Source organism: Pteropus vampyrus, unplaced genomic scaffold (genome assembly GCF_000151845.1).
Source record: "Pteropus vampyrus isolate Shadow unplaced genomic scaffold, Pvam_2.0 Scaffold81, whole genome shotgun sequence".
In the NCBI taxonomy this organism is placed as follows: Eukaryota; Metazoa; Chordata; class Mammalia; order Chiroptera; family Pteropodidae; genus Pteropus; species Pteropus vampyrus.
This window is the reverse complement of record NW_011888862.1, coordinates 8,776,697-8,782,918: the sequence shown is the minus strand read 5'-3', so window position 1 is coordinate 8,782,918 and position 6,222 is coordinate 8,776,697. Positions and strand designations below refer to the sequence as shown.

Sequence of the window (6,222 nt, the reverse complement as noted above, 5' to 3'; positions counted from 1 at the left end):
ATGGGAAAAGAGGGGAGAAGTTGTATATTCAACAGACATTTTTTATGTCAAAGTGGAATGCCATTATCATAACCATTTTCTGCTGTTCCATACTGTGTTGTGGCCATTTCTAAATAGAGGAAGCAAAAACTTACGAAGTCCTCGGAAGCTCATTTTTATAAGTGTCTCCAGATTAGATGTTTTACAGTATTTTATGGTGAGTTGGTTTAAACTGTTGTGTTTATCAAAGAATATACTACTTTTTTTGCTTGAGATAAATATTATTTATATGTGTCATACAATATATAATTATACAAGAGACATTTTTTAAATATAATCTTGATTTTTATATTATGTTTGCTTTAAATTTTAGATACCAACATATTTTAGAAATAAGTAAGTTGCTTGCATTTTTCTGCTTCTCACAAAAGAGGAAGTTTACCACCACACATGATCCCCTAAGAAGATGTATTTTATTTTAGATGTCAAATTTTAAGTAGAGGAATAACAGGGTGCAGACATACTGAGAACCCTCTCTCAGTAGCTGATGTTTTCCCTTCCAGTGGGTGATGAAAATCAAATCCCCAAACTGCTCCTTCTGGGCTTTTTACTAATTAACTTGACATCTGTGGTGAAGCGGAACATAGACTAACCTCATTCATTCCCAGTCCCACAATTAAACTGCTGGTAGCTCAGGTCAGAAGCTCCTCTCTGGAAATTTGAGAGTAAAATAATTTCAAATTGACATAAAATATAAAACAACTTATTTAATATTTTTACCAAAATGTTGAGGAAAAAGAAAGGCTTTTAAGTAGAGTAAAAATTGTACTCTTAAGCCGCCATGCTTCCCTACTCTATCTACTGTGATTTTTCTCTGTATATGGATGACAGAAATCAAAGGATTCATGAAAATAGATTCATTCATGTAAAACAGTTCCTGTTATGAGCACAGATGAGTAGAGTAATGCAGTAATTGGAATGGGATGCATACAGAGATGGGGGTGGGAAACCCAAGTGGGCAGAAAGTTTCTTGGGAGATCTAGGGGAGGGAAAAGAATCAATTCTTTAGAAAAAATTTAAAAGACTAATATAGCAAAAACTGTTTCTGCAAGAAGAAAGTGTTCAGTTTCCCTCATTCATGCTATATCAGAAAGCGTTCGGTGACCTAAGTGTGTTTGTAGCATGGAGTCCATATAGGCAAAACTATTGGCTGAACTGTGGCTAACAAAAGGAAAGAAGTGAAAAGATTATGATGGGAAAAACTACAGGCAGAGTACACTTATACACAAATGAGAATACAGATGAAATAGAAGCATTAATGGACAAAAGGACATGGCATGGGATTTTCTTTAAAATACTTTATCAAAAAAAAACTTTAAGTGGTGTATTGAAATAAGTTACTTATACAAACACCATGGATAAATCTCAAAAACGTGCTAATACTATATGAGCATATACTATATAATTCCATTTATATGAAATTCTAAAAAAGGCAGCACTAATAATCTAAGGTGAAAAACATCAGAAAAGTAGCTGTTTCTTAGAATCAAGGTGGAAGCATGAATTGACTGGGAAGGGGACTGAGGGAATTTTCTAGGGTGATAGTTATGTTACATGTCTTTAATAGAGTTTGGGCTACACAGGTGTATGCATATATCAAAACTCCTCAAATGGTACCCTTAAGATTTGTGAATTTGGCTGTATATAAAATTTACTTCAAAATAAAGACCTACAAGTAAGTGCTGAACTCTTTTACTAAGAAGCTATCTGAACTATTTAGGCTAAGTATATTGGTGTCTGTAGCTTACTTAGAAATGTATCAACATATGAGATATTGAGGGATAGGTAGATGAAGGGATGGGTAGATATATTATAAAATAAATATAGGAAAATATCAATTGTAGAATCTTCATGGTGGACATATGAAGGTTCATTTTATGAATTTTCAACTTTGCTCTATATTTGAAAATTTTTGTAATAAAATGTTGGGAAAAGCATGAAATGAGAGAGATGAAATAAAGTTGGTAAAAATGTCAATGACTTGCAGCAAGGGAGCAGTTAATGGATTCATTATACCCTTCTCTCCACTTTCTATATTTTGAAATTTTTCGTAATAAAAAGTTAAAAAGGAATTTATGTGAAGAGATTATCCAAATTGAATATGGAATTATATTGTCATATATCTATGAATATGTATTTTCTCTCATTTTCTATATATTTAATAACAGTATCTAATTTTGCCATAAAATAAGGGAGAAATGGAAAGAAGTGGGCTCAGATAGGAATCCATGGAAATTAGAAGAGAAGGTCTCAAACTAAATCTTCCAGCTCTATTAAAAGATCGTTTTCATAAATCACTTCTCTTCGCCTAAGTTCAATTCAACTCTGTATCCTGGTCAAGATATGCCTAGAAAGAGAGAATCTACCTCTTAATGGTGTGAGGAGTAGAAAAGGTAATTAATAATGAAGACTTTTGAATCACATGAAAGAACATGCTGGCCATGGGAGCCAATGTAAGCCTCCTGCAATTTTCCTTTATTTCCCTGACCCCCCACAACTTGGCTTTATCTCTTCCTATGATGTTCAGGTAACATGTAAATGTGCTTCTGAATAAACTGATTTTACAAATCTTAATTCTGCTAACTAGCCCTAATACCTGCAGCTCCTTCATGCTACAGATCCTCATTCCAAATTCTCCCTTTGCTCAATATTGTCTTCTCAACTGATTACTCAAGAAATGCCTTCACAAAGCTACTGTTAACATGCTCTCATTTCAAAATATAAAACCAACATAAAAATGAGCATATAAAGAAGATCTCTGTAATAATTGTAGAATTGCCGTTGAAGATACTGTTTATTATATTGTTCAGTTCCCAACTCGTGTGTTTAGTTTCTCTCAGACTTCTGAACTAAGGTTGGTCTCAACTGCTGATTTTGTGTGTCTCCCTTTGTTAGCTAGCTGTATAACTCTTATGGTTCCCTTTTTACCTTGGCTTCCAGGAAGTTTAGACTTATTTAATTCATTTAATAATAGCCTCCCTTTGCTCCATTTGATGTTCTCATTATTCCACTCTCATCTTTCCAATCTTCATCCCAACCCTTATTCCCACTACTTTGTCCTTTCCATTTAATAATTATAGATTTGTCAGATTCATAGTACCTTAGATTTTTGTAAACTGCTCCAGGTTTGGAAGTAGGTAGAGAATACATAATTTCTATAAAACTTCCGATGCTGTTACTGTTATATTACTCTAGCTCAAATTTTATTGTAGTGATATTCAAACATATTGTAGTTAAGGATGGGTTTAGCTGATATTTTGAGAAAATAAAGTCCTTTGTTATATTAGGAAGCCCTCAGGAAGCAATTAAGAAGAGGCAAATTTGCACAGTTTGGAATGATTTTATTAAAACAAAAAACATTGAGGCCAACTTTCAACATGCTATATTGTCCATCCATCTATGCTCTTGAATTTACGTGTGTTCTCAATTTCTCATTACAATGATAAGACTGATCACTGATGTGGAAACAGATCTCACTCTTCTCAACTGGCTTTTGTTAGACAGAGAATGAATCTAGGTCATCTCTCTTGGAGATAGTGCTGTATCTCTGTGGATTAGAGAGAAAAAGCCCAACAATATGACAAAAAATTCAGCTGTCAAAGTTAAAGTAAATCTTTTAACTTTATCATGATTTCATAAGTGTATATTACTTAAAGAATAAAAAATTCCTCTACCACTGTTCACCTGGGATAATTCATTCTTCCTAAATATACAATCAATAGAAGCTATGATTGAGCCACCGATTAAATATTCAGAAGCCCCCCAAAAAGTTAAAACTATAAAAGCACAGAAGAAAATGACTGAATAATTATCTGACCTCGGGATAAAGAAAAGTATACTAAACTGGAAAGTAACCAAAAAAATCAAGTAAAATTGCAATAGATTTGTCTACATAACAGTATAAGACTTCTACTTATCAAAATTAGAAATCAAACAATAAGTTGGGAACATTATATGCAAGAAATGTGAAAGACAAAGATTAAAATCTTTAATCTACAAAGAGCTCACAGGAATTAAAATAAATTAAGGAAATGACATGGCCAGAAAATTCTTCCAATATGAAAATGAAAATTGGAAATAAATACCTGAAAAACTAGTCACACTATTGGCAATAAAAATATAAAATGAAGCAATAAGATTTTTTTGTCTTTTAAAATAACCCTAATTTTTAAATAAGGACATATTTAATACTGATGAAGGTGCATTAAAAGAATGTCATTCACAGCAGCCAGGAATAGGGACTGATGCCATCTTTTTCGTAGGAAAATTTGATGTTTCAAGAGCCTTAAAAATATTAATTTTCTTTTTCCTGATAATTTTACTTCTAGGCATATATCCTAATAACCAGAAATACGAACATATGTTCAGAGATTTATGCATAATAATGTTCAACTAGTATTTATATCAATTTGTAATGAAAGGAAACCTAAATTATACATCATTTTATTGGATTATAAAATAAAGTCAATAATAATTATGCACAGAATGGAATATTATAAAGCTATTAAAATCATTTTACTGAAAAAAATTTAGTGAGAAACTGCTTAATATGTATTTTTATGGAAAAAAGCATATAAAGCATTATAAAAGATTTAAAAACTGCAAAATTATATCTGAAACATGGAAAAAACCATGCTAAAATGTTATCTCTGGGAAACATGATCATAAGTGATTGTTATATTGTTCTTTATATTTTTCCAGGAATATAATAATTTCATTATCTGAAAGTACTACTAAAAATCCTGGCAGAACCCCTTACGTTTTCGATCTTTAACTCTCCCTCACATCATAAAGACATGTCCATTTTTTTTTGAGCTAATACTTACTACTTTATGTGGTTACAGAAATAACTAAACATTTCTCATATTTCTGCTGCCCTCATAAATACTGTCGTTTACACTAGTAAAAAGGTCCTCTTAATCTCTATATCTTGAATATGAACTTCTGATTTGGGATGTCAAATTGGATTCTGTGAGGACGGGAAAGCATTGTAATAAAAGTAATGTTAAATGGTTCTGGAAACTCACAAAAGAATAGAATGCTACCAGAAATAAAATATTGGCCAAAAAAACATTTCAAGAGGGAAAATGACATATTGCTTTATAAATTTTTCTGAAGCTACACGGGCTCTGTATTTTCACTTTGGTACATGGCTTGTAATTATAATATGGTGGTAGTTTGGCAGATCACTTAGTTATTGCTGTGTAATGAACTACCACGAAACAGAAGGACTTAGAAAACCATTTATTTAGCTTACAATTGGCAATTTTGGATAGGCTCACCTGAGCAGTGCTTGTAGCCTTAGCTGGGCTTATTCCTTTATCTGCGGTCAGATACCAGGTCACAAGAGGAAGGCTGGTCTAGGATGGCCTGAGCTGGAATGGTTTGTTTCTGTTTCTCATCTTCCAACAGGGGAGCCCAGGTATGTTCTTATGTTACAGGCCGAAGCCCAAGAGGGAGAGCAGAAGTGAGACCTTTTGTGGCCAAAGCCCAGAACTGACACAGTGTCCTTTCTGCTTCATTATAGTGGCGAGTCATCTCAAGGCTAGCTCAAATTCAGAGGGAGGAGAAACAGATGCCATGTTTCAACTATCATAAGAAGAGCTGCAAAGTCTCACTTTGAGGATACCAGAGAGTGATGAATTGTGTTCTTTTACAGTATACCACATTAGGTTATGACAGCTAGACCCAAACACCCCATTTTACTCCTAAGAATGATTAACTAAGTTTAAAAGATCTGTCTACGGCCATGCCACCCTGAACAAGCTCAATCCCATCTGATCTCGGAAGCTAAGCAGGGTCACGCCTGGTTAGTACTTAGATGGGAGACCACTTAGGAAGACCAGGTGCTGTCAGTGTAAAAAATAAAAAAATAAGGGATTGTAAGCTGACAAGTTCCTTGCAATCTGTGAGGTCAACCAAGGATTGCCTCTCCTAAAAAGAAAATAACATAAATAAAAGATCCGACAGCTAGGAATCAGATTTTCTCTACAATCCTTAGCAAAAAATAGAAGCATGTATCTTCCTAAATTTTAGCTAGGGCATTATATACAACTGAGGCATTGAGTATTTCTTTCTAAACGCCATTCTTTGCAAACCTGATTGCCTTCTTTCTAAGACAGTAATTGGAAAAACCCTCCCTTTTTTAATTTTATAAGTATATTTAATTTTTGGCAAAGTAGT

General features: G+C 33.3%; 1 pseudogene; it reads left to right on the top strand.

Annotated features, from left to right (window-relative positions):
* The first annotated feature begins 5,778 nt into the window (after positions 1 to 5,778).
* Positions 5,779 to 5,897, top strand: LOC111741743 (annotated as a pseudogene).
* The last annotated feature ends 325 nt before the right edge of the window (positions 5,898 to 6,222 follow it).